This window comes from Nuphar pumila, chromosome 3, assembly GCF_984573655.1.
Source record: "Nuphar pumila chromosome 3, dmNupPumi1.hap1.1, whole genome shotgun sequence".
NCBI lineage: Eukaryota > Viridiplantae > Streptophyta > Magnoliopsida > Nymphaeales > Nymphaeaceae > Nuphar > Nuphar pumila.
The window spans coordinates 41,257,456-41,274,981 of NC_143251.1; positions in this window are offsets into that span (position 1 = coordinate 41,257,456).

The window sequence follows — 17,526 nt, forward strand, 5'->3', positions numbered from 1 at the left end:
TCTAGCATTAATCTATTGCTAAATTGGCGACAGAATTTAGAGACGGATACGTATTTGTCATTAAATTTTTGTGATGAATTAGTGGTGGATATATATGTCGCAAAACCAAATCAATGCTTATTTAGCGACGGACTCACGATGGATCATGGCATTCGCTAACCCATCGCAAATTAACGATGGAAGTAGTGATAGATCAGTTCTGTCGCTAATTAGCATCCAAGGAATTACGACGGGCGCTATCCATCGCTAAGTCATCGCCAATCTGTCGCTAAACAATTCAGCGATGGATTTGCAATGGATTAGCGTTGGATAGAGTTTATCGCTAATCCGCAAATTTCTTAAAGTGAGAGAGAAGGAGAAACCAAAGGTGGTGAGAGGGAGAGAGAGATAATGTCGTAGGGGACGGTTTAAATAAGGGAAAACAGGAGGGTTTCAATGGGTTGGTTGGAATCAGGTTGAATCCTATTGGATCCAACCCCAAAACAAGGGCTTGGGTTGGGTTTTAGGGTTGGATCCAATCCCAAACCCAACTTCCAAAGAAAGTGAGGGTGTCGGTTTAGATTGTATTGGGTTGGGTCTATTTGGACCCAACTCAATATAATATATATCTATAAATGTGTGTGTGTGTATGTATATATGTATATTTATTTATATTTAATTATTTATTTATTATATATTTAGGTTTTGTTTCGGATTGGGTTGAGTCCATTTGGACCCAACTCTATCCTTTATTCTATCATATATATATATATATATATATATATATATATATATTAGTAAGAATTATTATGGATTTGGATCTTATAAAGGTCCAAATGCAAAAACAACTTTAAAACAAGGACTTAAGTAATGGATTGCAGTTGGATTGGATCTAGTTCAGATTCTAATTCCAACTCATAGATCGGTGCTTGTGTTCTTAGTCGGTTTGGGTCTGAATGGACCCAAATCCCAATCATTTTATGTGAGACACATATTTGTCTCGTTTGGATCTTTGATTTGAACATAAGCCTTCATGGAGTTTGATATATATATAAAACTAAGTTTCATATGTTTTGAGAATCGATCCATCTTAATAAATCAAATTCTTGATTTGTTACCTTTATCGATATGGATATCTATTTGTACCCAAATCATTTATGGGATTGGATCTTATCTTTAATAGATCCATTCTCATGCCATTAAGGTTTTGCATGTTCCGGATCTCTTTAGAGATCCGTCTTTGAATTATTCTGAACCTAGAGCAGATCCATCGAATGGATCCGAGTCCATGTTATGAGGTTTCTTAGATTTCAGATTTTACACTGGATCCATATTTATCTAACTCAGAAAATATTTAGTGGATGCTTCATATTTTTAAGGTATAGTTGGAACTAGGTTGCATGGGATTTTTTATCCCGGTGACTCCCTTATAGAGATCGAGACCCATAATGTATTTGAACGTGTTATACCTTTTAAACATCCAAAAGTTCATCGATTTATCTACGACCGATGAATTTCTTATAAAATATTAGAATTAATACAATATCATTTCTGAAAAACCCAAAAAGTTTTTGCAGACTTTACAATACAGATCTTAGTTAGATTCATATTCATATATAAAACTCTAAACCCATGACTATCACATCTGTTTCTTTTCTCATACATTTTCCCTTGGATTTCTTTTTTATATTTTTCATGTTATTATTTATTTATTATTTTTATTTTTCCCTAGTTTCTTTCATGTTTTCTTTTTCACTTCTTACATGCTTTCACAATCACTTCCAAAACGAATCCCGCTTCATGTTTCATACTAGTTTTTAAAACCTATTTTCCTGCTTCTGCTCCACACATCATTTCCCATATTCATTTTGTTTAGTGGTAACTATGACCTATCCAACTTAATTAATTAAATCTGGATTTTTTGTAAGACCCTAAACTCTAAACCTATGACTATCACACCCCTTTCATTTCTCACTCATTTTTCATTTGCTTCCTTTTTTATGTTTTTCATGTTATTATTTATTTGTTATTTTCATTTTTCTCTTGTTTCTTTCACGTTTCCTTTTTCACTTCTCACATGCTTCCCAATCGCTTCCAAAATGAATCTCGCTTCATGCTTCATACTACTTTTTAAAACTTGTTTCCTTGCTTTTGCTCCACAAATTGTTTCCCATATCCGTTTTGCTTCGTGATAACTATGATCCGTCTTGCTTAATTAATTAAATCTTGATTTTGGTAAATTAGATATGTGAACTAAAATTGATCTGTTGACATCCCTACTCTTTCTAGTTGCTTTGGAACAATTAGGTGTATCCAAATCAACTTATTGTCATTAATCTGTATCCAGTAAGCTCCTTCTAATTAGTTAATGATTGGTTCTGCTCATTGAAATTCACATCCAACCCAAGTTCTCAATCCATTTGTATTTAAAACCATATTGGACAAGGGTGTAAAATCTAATAAGATCCAGACCTAGCAAGGACTTGTACTTTTATTTGGATCTGGATTTTGTTGTCCTACACACAATTGTTTAGGATGCAGTAATTGTAACATCCACATTGGATCCAAATCATTTTTGGGATTGGATCTCATCTTTAATGGATCCAATCTCATGCCATTAAGGTTTTGCATGTTCTGGATCTCTTTAGAGATTTGGCTCTGAATTATTCTGAACTTGTATCGGATCCACCGAATGGATCCGAGTCCTTGTTATAAGGTTTCTTAGATTTCGGATCCTACACTGGATCCAAATATGGCTAACTCAAAAAATACTCAGTAGATGTTTTGTATTTCTAACGTATAGTTGGAATTGGGTTACATGGTTTTTTTTATCTTGGTGGATCCCTTATTGAGATCCAGACCCATAATGTGTTTGAACAAACTATACCTTTTTAACATCTAAAAGTTCATCAATTTATTTATGATCGATAAATTTCTTATAAAATATAAAAAATAATCCAATATTTTTTCTTAAAAACCCAACAAGTTTTGTGGACTTTACATCTTACCCCTCTAAAAAGGATTTGGTCCTCGAAATTACAAAGGCTAGGGTTATTCAAACAGGTCAGGGTACTTCTCCTTGATGCCTGATTCTGGTTTTCAAGTGCATTCCTCGATCCCATGATATTGCCATCGAACTTTGACTAGAGGAATGATATTTGACCTCAGCACTTGTTCTCGTCGATCTATGATATCCACTAGTCTTTCTTAGATAGTTAGATCTTCTAGAACATTCACATCTTCATATTTAATGACGTGTGATGGGTCATGAATGTATTTCCTTAACATGGATATGTGAAAGACGTGAATTTGTGCATATTGAGGAGGCAACGCCACACAATAGGTTATCTCACTGATCCAATCTAGGATTTCAAAAGGTTTGACAAATTTGGGAATTAGCTTTTCCTTCTTCCCGAATCGAAAAACACTTTTTGTCGGGGATACTTTGACAAACACCCTATCTCTGACCGAAAAATTGAGTTCTCTATGTCGTTGATCATCATAACTCTTTTGTCGACTCTAGGCACTCCACAGTCTTTCCCGAATCAGCAGAATTTGTTGCATGTAGTGCTGCAGTACAATTGACAAGTTCATCATTCGCTTGCCAACTTCGTCCCAATAGACAGGTGATCGGCAAGGTCTCTCATACATGGCTTCGTATGAAGCCATCCTGATGCTAGTGTGGTAGCTATTGTTGTATGCGAATTCGACAAGTATCGCATGTGAATCTCAATTGCCTTTCAGTCCATCATACATACTCTAAGCATGTCCTCCAAAGTTTGTATCATTTGTTCAGATTATACATCAGTTTGGGAATGCAAAGTCGTATTAATTTTAACTTTGTACTTAAGGCTTGTTGCAATTATCCCCAGAACTAAGAGGTAAAACAAGGGTCACAATCATAGATGATTGAGACTAGTACTTCATGTAACCTAACGATTTCTCTGATATACAAATCTGTCAAACTTTCCATCGATTGATTGATTCGAATCGGTAGAAAATGAGCCGATTTGGTGAGTCTGTCAACGATCACCCAAATCACGTCGTGTTGGTGATCGAGAGGTGACTCCTATGGTGGCCTGCTGGAGGTAAGTAGATGAGGTGAGAGAGAGAGAGAGAATGTCATCGGGGGGGAGGTTTAAACAAGGGAAAATGGGAGGGGTCGGTGAGTTGGTTGGATCTGAATTGGATCCAAGTTAGATCTGATTGGATCCAACCCCAAAATAGGAGCATGAGTTGGGTTTGGGGGTTGGATATGATTGAATCCAATCCCAAACCCAACTTCCAAAGAAAGGGGGGTGTCAGTTTGGATTGTATTGGGTTGTGTCCATTTGGACCCAACTCAATATAATATATATTAGTAAGAGTTGCTTTGGATTTGGATCTTATAAAGGTCCAAATCCAAAAACAACCTTAAAACAAGGCTTAAGTAATGGATTGTTGTTGGATAGGATCTAGTTTGGATTCTGATTCCAACTCATGTATCAGTGCTCATGTTCTTACTCGGTTTGGGTCCGAATGGACCCAAATCCCAATCATTTTATGTGTGACCCATATTTGTCTCATTTGGATCTTATCTTTAATGGATCCAATCTCATGCCATTAAGGTTTTGCATGTTTCAGATTTCTTTAGAGATTCATCTCTGAATTATTTTGAACCTAGAGTGGATCCACCGAATGGATTCAAGTCCTTGTTATGAGGTTTTTTGGATTTCAGATCCTACACTGGATCCAAATCTAACTCAAAAAATACTCAATGGATGCTTTGTATTTCTAATGTATAGTTGGAACTGGGTTACATGGAGTTTTTTATCCTGGTGGATCCCTTATCGAGATCCAAACCCATAATGCGTTTGAACATGTTATACCTTTCTAACATCCATTTTCTTTTAAAATATGAGAAATAATCCAGTATCATTTTTTAAAAACCCAAAAAGTTTTTGCCGAATTTACAATACATATCTTAGTTAGATTCATATTCATATATAAAACTCTAATCCCATGACTATCACATCCCCCTCTTTTCTCACTCAATTTACCTTGGCTTTCTTTTTTATATTTTTCATGTTATTATTCATTTTTTATTTTTATTTTTCCCTAGTTTCTTTCATGTTTCTTCTTACATGCTTTCACAATCACTTCCAAAACGAATCATGCTTCATGCTACTTTTTAAGACTCATTTCCCGGCTTCTGCTCCACACATAATTTCCCATATCCATTTTGTTGTGGTAACTATGACCCATCCTGCTTAATTAATTAAATCTGAATTTTTGATAAGACACTAAACTCTAAACCTATGACTTTTCATTTCTCACTCATTTTTCATTCGCTTACTTTTTTATGTTTTTCATCTTAATATTTATTTGTTATTTTTATTTTTCTATTGTTTCTTTCACGTTTCCTTTTTCACTTCTCACATGCGTCTGTGAACACCCCAAATTTTTTAATTTTTTTTTAAATATTCCCTTTTTGCCCCTAAATCCATTTTTTGAGTAAATGAGTCATTTTAAATCTAAATTCCAGTTCATTTCTCAAGTTTTATTGAAATTAAATTCATTTCACATGTTTAAATTGATTTTGGATCTAGATCCATTGTCCAGATCCAAAACTGAATCTCCTTGTTCAAATTTTAAATCAAAATTATAGAAAATACCAAAAAAAGCCTTTAAATAGCTCGGATAGTCCATTCGACATCCGTTTGGATCCATCACATTGAATTTCTCGATTCGAGTGTCAAAACTCGAACATTCTTTCAAAACCTGGGTCCAAACCCATTCTTCTGAAGAAATTTCCCTGGAATGGTCTGAAATTCTCAGAAAAATGCTTTTGTAAATATTTCTCAGAAAAATACAAAAAAATCAATGTTTAATCTTTGTTTTCCCGTAAAATTTTAGGATTTTCAAAAATTGCAAAAAAATGGAAAATACAAATAGAAAAGAAACAAAAAAAAATAGTTTTAAAAAACCACTTTTTAAAAAAAAAAACATTATTTTGCAAAAGCCTTTTGAAAAAACACCTTTTGAAAATCAAGTTTTATGAAAACATTTTTTAGCAAAAATTTGGTAAAAACCCTTTTTGGTAAAAACCCGAAAATGGAAGGGGCCTTGTTGTAAACATGTTTTAGGGTTTTGAAAACCTTTTGCAAAGAAAAGAGGGTGGCGCCTCTTTGGAAGACCCTCCACCTTCTCTCCTTCATTCGATTCTCATCCTCCATGGTCGGACCCTCCATTTCCAACCCCTCATCACCAACAACCCCCATCTTCACCCTTCATCCCTCAACCTTCGATCTCCAACCATATTCTTCTCTAGAATCCTCTGCTTCTCCTTTAAAAAAGAGAGCACGCAGGAGGATTGGGGGGATCCGTCTTCTGCCTTCCCATGTGCTCGGCTCATTACCATCTCACACTCTCCATCACGATCTATCTTTTTTCCCTCATTACTTCTTCTTATTTTCCTGTTCTTCTTCCCCATCGATCGAAGGAAGCCAATCCAGCCTTCTTTTTCAGAAGGATTTCCAAGCCATCCAATTGATCGAGCATCATCTACTCACCGGGATCCATCTTCTTGAAGTCTAAAGCAACCGACCTTCTTCCCCAATTAGCAAAAAGGATCAACTCCCCCCCTTTTTCGAAGTTATAGCTGCCATCAATCCCTCTTCACGGTGTATCCTCTACAGGTAAGTGGTTTTATCTCCCTCCTCCGGTTCTCCGTGAAATTTTTTTTTTTCTGTTTCATTACATTTTTTTCAATTATTAGTGATATCTTGCTTCGATCTTCTCTTCGTTTTCTGTAAGCATAACGCATCAGTGGTAGGGTCGACCTGCATATAGCAGGATCGACCCACCCATTTGCAACAAAAAAATGGAATCCTACAATTCCCACATTCATTTTTATTTTATTGAATTTTCTTAAGTTTGTGTAAGGATAAACTACTGATTACACTATCTTCTTGCTATATTTCACCATACCAGTTTCTTTTATCTGTTTTCCATTTGTATACACTCCAACACATCGTTTCCTGTTATGCACATTTTTTTTTCTTTCTCTCCCCTGTTGTTGGTATTACTTGTTCTGACCTGTACGATAACCATTGAGAAAGTAACCATTGAGAAATGCCTGGATAAATGCACCACACGGTTGGAGACTATTGGTGCAGACCTTACATTGCTTACATTACCTTTGATAAATTGTTTACGGCTACCGTGGATTTCACAGAAGACTATCATATGATCAAATGAAATACCACACCATGTTCCGGTCATTTCCAGCAAGGCATACCCTTCAAGGTAAGAGTCCACAGGGGTTCTTCATATTTCATGAAATCTGAGATGAACAAGGTCTTCGATTCAAAAGAAAATTTTGTGATCACAAGATCCATTTGCCAAAGGTTAACCCTGTTGAACTAATTGAGTTGGGGGGGTTTGCTATGCAATCCCATATTTCTTGATTGATTTGCCATAATGCAGGAAGTCCAGAATCTCAGGTTATGATCCAACAGTGTAACAAATTTCTTTAGTTCTTTTATTGTTGTATTTCGGCATTTCTGCATTTTGAGTTCGTTATTGTGCTGGTAGATTTTTTTCCTTTCTGTGGATTTTACATTTTTATTCCTTTTGTTTTACTTTATGAGTTACAGCCCTTTGCTAATCATAGCCATGTCGTAAGCTTCCTTTATGATTTATATTCCAGTTCATGAGTTGTCAGGCAATGGCTTATCTCGTTGCGATTTTCTTTTGTTATATGTTATCATGCTTTTGTTTACTGTATTCATAGATGTATTTTGTTTGCTTCTTCCTATCCACATCCTCTGCCACACTAGTTTCAAAACAGCACAGTGTCATCTATATTCTGCAAAATCCCTCGGTTCCTTGCCTCTGCATACAACATTCGTCATTCTGAAATCAAAATTTGTGAAGAACGTGAGTTTTCAGGGTATTACTTGTCGCTGGCCATCCAATTCCACAGCAGCCTCTTGCTGCGCCATTTTCCTGTAGCTTATCACAGTCACATGTTACCCTGCACATCACTTGTCACCTTCACTTAAAACCATCTACACTACATTCTTTTCCTGTGCAAGACATAGCGGGAGCCAATGATGACCAGCTTCAAATTCCTGGAAATCAGTTTGCTGCCATCTGCGTAGATGGGCAGATCCTGTTGCAGAAACTACTATGCATGTGTCAAGATTAAGTCTTTTGGAGTCAAAACTTGATACAAATTTGTGAATAAAGATCTTTTATTGGAAGCCATTACTCATGCTTCTAAGCAGGATGCCAGCCTAGATTGTTGTTATCAGCATCTTGAGTTTCTAGATGATCCTGTGTTGGATCTTCTCATTGTAGGGCAATCTATTTGAGAGCCACAAAAACATCGATCAAGGAGAGTTGACTAGTCTATGTTCAGCTTCAGTAAACAACGAAAATTTTTGCTCAAGCTGCAGATGAGCATAATCTTCAGCAAAGTTTACAACATGATTCTGAGTTGCTTCTGGTATAGATAACAGAATATGTGAAATGATGTAAAAAGCTTCCCTGAAAACAAGTGCATACCAGCCTATAATAAATTGAAAGGACCAAAGGTTCTTGGGGATTTGGTTGAAAGTATCATTGGAGCAATCTTAATTGACAGCAAACTTGATATTGGAGAAGTTTGGAAAGTTTTTTTTTTTTAAAACCAATCCCTTTTCCCTTTGCTTTTGCAAAATCCTTTATAACTCCCTCCCTATAGGCATTCACTGGTCATCACCCAGCCTGCCTTCTCACCATTACCATTCATACAACAGGTATTACTTGTTGTATTTTCTTGTTGCTGTACACACTCTAGACCTGTATCATCATATGCTCCAAGCCCAACAGCCCCAGCTCCTCTGCATTTCAAGTTCAGCAGTCCGTGACATCCTGCCACATCACATCACTCATCTACCTTTTCCTGCTACATTCTTTCTCCTCACCATACCAGCTGCTACAGCCTCATTTGCAGCAGCAGGTTCACCTTGTGGTTAGTGCATTGCTGCACCAGCAGCATTCACTACCCACACAAACACATGTATCCCATCAGTCCATCTGAATATTTGTTGAACCTTGCATACATTTACCCCCAGCAGCATGATATCCACCTACAATATTCCTTGACATCCAACATTATCATACTTGTATATTTAGCTTAGCAATCATTTACCTTGGATTCTCACCCACACAGCCCATCCTCATCCACCAACATTGAGTGCATGCCACACACGATATATATATATATATATATATATATATATATATATATATATATATATATATATATATATATATATATATATATATATATATATATATATATATATATATATATATATATATATATATATATATATGTATATATCTAGGCATACATGTACATATATAGGTATATAATGTCATTTCTCCATCTTTTTCACTATTTATATCTTGACATCCTGACTTTTGCCATTGATATCCATACGATATATACAAATTTCCTCTATGATCATACTAATCGAGAGTTTCGCAGGGGATATGTGGAAGATATCATCATTAGGAGTTGTAAATTCAGTTTTGGTGTATTGTAATAGTTAGATCTTAATGAAAATTTACATTTTCTGCTTTAGATAGAATGAATGAGCATTGTAAATATCATGAATCACTTGTTCTCATATTTTCTCCTTTGTTTTTCTAAAATCTCACAAATGGTGAAACACGAATGGCACGTGTACCATTTTGTAAGAGGTAAATTAATCCTAAGTTGATGATCCATATCAATGGCCATGGTCAGGGTATGGACAAAACTTAGGATTTTTAACTTTTACGAAATAACACTGGATCCACACTGGATCCGTTTTCAAAATTCATCATATTTTCCCTAAATATTTTCTTCTTTTATCAGAATTTAACTCAAAATTAACTCAAAATACATACCAATGGCCATAGTCAGGGTATATTGAGAGTTAATTTCATTTTAAATTCTATAAAAGCACCTAATGTGTTTCATTCTTCTCTTGAATTTAAACATAGATTATTATATAATACATTCAATGACCATAGTCAAGGATGTATTATATCTTCAATCTTATTTTAAATTCATTTAAAGAATGAAATAGCTTTTCAAAATCCAATTTCAAAAATTTGAATTCATTCATCATTTAGGATAGAACTGCATCATATTTTCAAAGTTTCTTTTTTTTTCGAAAACTCCAAGTGATGTAAATATCTTCTTCCATTAATCTTCAATCCTTGTATAATCCAGTTCATCTTTTCATTTTTAATTCTATTTCATTTTCAATCTCAATATCCAATTTAACTTTGAGATTTAAAAATCATTTTTATTCAAAATTTCCAATTCAAATCAGATTTCAAAGTTCAAATTGACTTTGAAATTCCAAATTTAACTTCTATTCAAAACTCCAAATCAAATCCAAAGTTCAATTTAACTTTGAGATTCTCTTCATCTCCTAAAATTTAAATTCAAACTTCAAATTCAAAGTCTAAGTCGACTTTGAAACTCATTTTGTATATTCAAGATTCAAATTATATATTTCAAAGTCAATTTAAAATTGGAAATTCTTGATTCATCTTCTGAATTTAACAAAAACTCCAAATATATTTTAGGATCCAGGATTCAACATTCATATCGGATCTCAGATTTCAGATCCAAATCCATCTTAGGATCCAGAACCCAATTTCACCTTGGATCTCAGACTTCAGATGCAAATCCATTCTAGGATCTAGAACCCAGTTCCACCTTGGATCTCAGACTTCAGATCCAAATCCATTCTATGATCCAGAACCCAGTTCCACTTCGGATCTCAGATTTTAGATCCAAAATCCATCTTAGGGTCCAGAATCCAACTCTATTTTGGATCTCAGATTTCATATCCTAATCCAATTAAGATCCAGAATTCAACTTCATCATTGGATCTCAGATTTCAGATCCAATTCCCATTTGGGAATCTAGATCCAGAATTCAACTTCATCTTGGATTTCAATTCTATTTAGGATTCAGACTATGGATTCAAATCCCATCTTGAATCCCAGATTTCAAATCAGATTCTATTCTCAATTCCAATTTTTTAAATCCAACTTTGTTTCTCAATTCTATTTTAAATCTCTCAAAATTCATTTTGATTTCAAAGCCTCAAAGCTAGAATTCAATTCCATTTTTTCAAACATTCATCCAGATTCAAAACTCTAAATTCAAAGTTCATTTATGATTTTGAAATTTCCTTCCTTCTCCTTTTTATCTCAACTTCAAGATCATTCCTTTCAAAATCCAGATTTATTTTCCAAAATTCTGATTATTTCAAAACTTAGAACTTCTCTGATCTATCTCAAGTTCTAAGTTAGATTCAACCATTTCTTCACCGTATTATCAAATTCATCTCAGAAACATTTGGAAATTTTCAAATCATTTTCAAAAAGAGCATACATCTTGCATTACACAAGTATGATTCTTTGTGCATTTAGAGTTAGAATAAATTCTTAGATTGTATTTAGGCAAAGCAAAAAGCATAGATTTGATCCTTGGTTCGATTACCCCTGGTAAAGGTGCCAGGAACGGTCGAACCTCGTACCGACGAGCGAATCCCGTCTCTCCATTTTCCCGCAAATTTTCAAAACGGAGGCGAGTTAAATTTCTAAATATTTTTCAAATCAAGGTCAAGTGAGACCGCGCAAAAGAGTTCCTCTTCTCTCTTTCTTTCTTTTCTTTCTTTTATTTTTCTCCCTTCAAAAAGGAGGAAAATAGAAGTTAGAAAGGAAAAGAGAAGGAAGAGAGAGAAAACCACAAGAGAGGAAAAAATTTGCGATGATCACAGCGTCCATAATCGCTTCCAAAATGAATCATGATTCATGCTTCATGCTCCATGCTACTTTTTTGCTTCTACGACACACATCATTTCCCATATCCATTTTGCTTTAGTGATAACTATGATCCATCTTGCTTAATTAATTAAATCTGGATTTTTGGTAAGTTGGATATCAGAACTAAATATGATCTCTTGACATCCCTACTCTTTCTAGTTGCTCTAGAACAATTAGGAAACTAATCTGGGTTTGGGTTGTGTATCCAAATCAACTGATCGCCATTAATCTATATCAGTAAGCTCCTCCTAATTACTTAATGATCAGTTCTGCGCATTGAATTTTATATTCAATCCAAGTTCTCAATCCATTTGCATTTAAAACCAGGGTGTAAAATTAGGGATGGTAGTGGACCGGGGGAAAGCGGGGTTGTAATGCCCCAAACCCCGACCTTGAAAAAACCTTTGGTTTTTGAGAGATTTTTTTTTTGAGATATGGATTCAAATCAACAGCGAAAGTATAAAGCAAAAGGGTAAGCAAAGGTTGTAAGTCTGAGCGGGCCACAGTAAGTGATACACACCAAAAGTCAAGTCCACATATATACAATGCCATAAGGTTCAAAATTACAAAATGAGACAATATAAATATAACAAGTCTAACTGTCTCTCAAAATGAGGGGACAACTCTTCTCAAACCCCAAAACAAGAAGCCAGGATCTGCAGATTAAGTGTGAGTCCCAAGCTTTCAATTATGCGTTGCTGCATCATCATTGAACCTGTGTGTCACCTGTACCCCCATAAAACAAGGTCAATAGTCTTGCGAGTTGGTGAGATAAAACATCCATACAATATCATTTTAAAGGAAAAGCATACAGTATGAAGCATGTTACAAGTATGACACAACTCAAGAACTACGAATAACAGACAATAGCTAACATGATGGCACAGTTAGAAACATTTAAATTAAAGTACTTGTGCGTGTGTTAGGTAAGTGCTTGTGCTACAAGTCTAAGCAACAAGGAAAGTAATAAGTGTAATAGGCTACTACTACGAACAGAACAAGAGCAATACCAAAGTAAGCAAGCAAACAACTAAAGTATATTAGTATGTTTGGTTAGTAATTTATGTTCTTCTGATTACTCATTTGGGTATGCGAAGGAACCTCACATTCTATGAGACATGCACCCGACGTCTGTTATTCAAATTCTAGTGTGGTAACTGGGAATGCTATAAACCGAGCAACCATCTGCGGGCAGTGCGCAACTGGGAGAAACCTTTCGCAGGGGCAAAGGATTGCAATCTGTACTACTGCAGTAGTAGAGGTCCCTAAAAAGGGTAACCTCAACCTCCTTAACTCTGAGTGACTGGAGGTCAAAGGACACTACGGTTTCTACAAACAAAAAGTGTCGTAGTAACGACGTGTCACTCAGGGTTGTACCATCCACCCTGTCCCTAGGTGAACCATTTTGTGAATGGGGCGCAACAATTTATCTTTCTTAGGTTGGTTTGACACTCACACTTCCTTCTGAGGTGTATATGCCTCATGGTCCCTGCGGGGTATGCAAACGAGGACTTGGCCTGCCCATTCACGTGCTCGATGTCACACGGCCATCAAAAGAGCACATCGCCGATGAAGGCGATCACAACACCATTTTCATTTTCATTTTTAGTGTATCACAATTTGTGAGCTCTCTCACGAGCATGGGGCCATCGCCCAAAGACTCCAACCGAGTTGCAAACCTCAACAGGTATTCTGTGCTATACCCTTATGGTGTTCAAGTCTTAATCATATGTCACATCAAGTGTATAGCACGCCTTTGGTGCATTTTCGATGTCTCGAGCACGAGACTAGGGTGTACCACTTAAGGTACGTACTAAACAATACAAGTGTCAAGATGTGCCAACATGCATGTGCGAAATCACACTACACATATTATCAATCCTTCGCACAAGTTTCATAATTGAAACAATGACACTTACACATATTTATGAAAACACATTCCAACACGTAAAAACGTGCAAGTGAGTGATATATTCATCATTCACACAATATTCAAATATGCGTAATTTAATCAAGATTGCACATACGTCAAAAAGATAGTTTCATTGCATACTTTGAACACAAGCCATGATTACAATTTCCAAGTAATCATATTTAAAATATCATGCATAGGCAAACATGCATATTGCGACTTCATGCATGAAGATGTCGCGATATCAACACACACGAGTGTTGAAGAATGATATTTAAATTATTCCCATACGTATGAGAATTACATTAGCATTCCCAAGCGGATCACCGCATTTGCAGAAAACAACGATGCCAAAACAATGGTTCTTGCTAAAATGGCCAAAAAACCTTAAGATGAAGGAAGTTTGCATGTACAAGTGGGCAGCATACTGCTCACCAATGACTTGCTCTTATGCTGCCAAGATGGGATAGCGAAAGGGTCTCGGTGGTTACTCCAAACCAACCACGCGCTAGGCCCACCGAAAGCGACAAAAACCAAGCACAAGTGTCAACGAGTCAAAACACCAACCTTGACCCATGAGGCCATAGTTGCGGGTCCGAACAATGCACAATTAGAGCCAAAATGTACAAGCTAGGGCTGCTGGACAGCGCACATGAACCCGCAAAAGTTTTCCTTCTTGCCTTTCCTTTCTTGTCTTTTTTTTCACTTTATTTTTCTCGCCTTGTAGGTTGGCGACAAGGAGGGAAGTCAAAATGGGTCAGACCACTAGGTCTGGTCTGTCGAACCAGACCACATGGGTCACACAGGGCGCTGGTCTGAACCCAAGGGTTCAGACCAGACACTGCACCCTAGGTGCAGCCTGGATCAAGGCCAAAGTGGTGGCCGGCTGGGTCACCCGGGTACACTAGCACCCGGCTAGTTGGCCTTGCTACCGCGCCAAAGGGGTTGTGGTGGCCTTGGTCTGAAACCACATGGTTCAGACCAAGCGCTGCACAAGGTGCAGTCCTATACAATGGCGACCACCACGCCTTGCAAGGTTGCCCGGGTGCAATGAGCACCCAACTACAAGCTGCCACCCAAGAAGGGTGCATAGCTCAGAGTAAAAAGGGGCTCAAAGGTTGCTGGTCACACCAGCAGGGTCAAGGGGGGGGGGGGCTGGTCTGAACCATGGTTCAGACCAGGTGCCGCAGCTGCAGCCCAGTCCATAGGTCGATGCCAAGGCCCAAAGGGCCACCCGGGTGCACTAGCACCCAGCTAGCTGCTGGCGTGCCCAGGTGGGTGCTTGGCTGGGGAAATGCTCAGGTGGGCTGGGCCAAAACGGGCCAGCAAGGTCTGGCCCATGATGGACCAGACCCAACTAGGTCTAAGGTAATGACCCTGGTCTGAACCCAAGGGGTTCGAACTAGGGATGCAAGCCATGGCCTGCGCCCAAGAGATGGGTGCGCCAAGATGAAAAATTCGGGTGCAGCTTGCACCCGATTGCATGCTTTGAAGAGGCAACCAAGGGGGTGTGCCCCAGGCCCCCAATCGAGTTGTTGCTCGGTTAGGGACCCCCTGGCAGGTCTGAACCCAAGGTGGTTCAAACCAGCCAAGTCGATCTCGAAGGGAAACCACAACCAACCCTCGGACTGTGGTGTTGGTGGTTCGATCATGGGTGCACAAGGGGGAAGAACATGGGTGGCCCGGACTGACCACCCCTTGGTCGGTCCGGGACCTTGCTGCAGTGGTTGTAGCAGCAACCAACAAGGGCTATAGGGCCCCAAACGTGAAGGGGAAAGAGGCCTAGGTTGGCTGCAAGAGAGCCCAGCCTGGCCGTGCAACCATTTAACCGGAAACAACATCTGAAATATGAGAAACAAAAATCTGGGCAAGCAAGCAACTAAACGGGAAATAATGAAAGCACAAAAAAGATTTCAAGGAGCATTTTTATAGTCAATGAAAGAGCATTTGAGGGTTCAAATCCACCACAAAACCATTTGCTTACAACGTATGCAAATCGGTTTTGTGCTTCATTATATGAACTGAAAGCTATTCCTTGAAAACGATAAAGCATAGATGAAGATCTCACCTTGGGGTTTCCGGTTGAGATAAGAGGAAAAACTTGCTACTTGTGCTTGGGTTGGGTCCTTCTCCACATACACTCACACACTCTTACACTCACAAAGCTCACACTTAGAAAATAAAAGAAGGGGTGAAGAGGAGAAGAAGGAAGGAAGAAGAGGAGAAGGGGACGACCCTTTCTCTCTCCTCCCCCTCCTCTAACCCTTAAATAGGGTGGAAAGGGGGTGAAGGGCTGAGATTTGGGAGAGGGAAATGGAGGGTCCTCCCATCTCATGCTCCCCCCCGCCCTCTCTAGGCTCTTTAGGGTTGACCCTTGAAAGACCACTTTCAAGGGTCCAACCACTCTCACCTAACCTCACCCACTCCCCTTGATTTAAGGGATCCTTGTCTCCTCTCTTTGACTTTTCAAAAATACCAATTAAATGTATTTTTTTTTAATTCAATTTTTTTTTGAAGTAGCATGGTCTGAGCTCATGCTCATGTGGGCCCCATACTAACCACTTCTTTAAAATTTCAAAAACCAACTTGCTTTTCAAGATTTTTGAAAACCTTCCTTGTTTTTTGTAAAATTTCACTTTGACTCTTTTTTTTTCTAAAAGACTCATTAATATATTTTCTTTTTTTTAACACACATTAATGTAGCATGGGTTGAGCTCATGCTCACGTGGGCCCCATGCTAACTACCTCTTTTAATACCCCAAAATAAACCTACCTTTTTGAAATTTTAGAAAACCTCTACTTGTTTTTTTTGTAAAATTCTAATTTAACTACTTTAAAAACCCTAATTGCTTTTCTTTTTGAAGTTAGGTTTCAAATCTTTAAATGTTTCATATCTAATTTATTTTTTTATGAAATAAAACCTAAGTTTTGAAATTGTTTCCTTAAATTTTCATCTCTCGCGAAATTCGCTCTCGTTATGACTCATATCTTATCGATATACCCTTTTCACTAATTCGCATGAAATAACGGGGTTTTTTTCTCGTTTGGGTCTCAAATTTAAGGATTGACTAATTATATATATTATAAATTTAATTTAGGATTCTCAAAATTTAATATATCATGAATTGCCCTCAATTATCCTGTATATCTTACTTACGTGATTTAGGGTCTCGTTTATCCATATATATATATATATATATATATACATATATATGGCTTCATAAAAATATCTCCTAATCATACAAAAAAATTCATCCACTGAAATACATCATATATTACATTATCTCAGAAATATCGTGGGTCTTACAGGGGCCCCACTCCGTTTGAACCGGGGATGAAGGGTATGAAACGGGGATGGAGGCGGGAATGGACTTACACTTTTCCCCGCTCCGCCCCTGCCTAGCCCCGCCCCGCCCCATCCCCCGTCCTTTTAAAGGATGGCAATAGACTACGGGGAAACAGGCCCCACCCCGCCTCATCCCCGTTTGAACCGGGGATGGAGGACATGAAACATGGATGAAAGCGGGGGTGGAGGTTAAAATCCATCCCTGGCCCGTGCAGGGATGGAGGTGGGCATGGAGGTTCTAATCTTGAGACGGGGCTGGAGTGGAGACCCTATCCCCCGCGCCGGTCCATTGTCATCCCTATGTAAAATCTAATAAGATCCAGACCTAGCAAGGACTTTGTACTTATATTTGGATCTGGATTTTGTTGTCCTACACACAATTGTTTAGGATGCAGTAACCGTAACACCCACATTGGAACCAAAT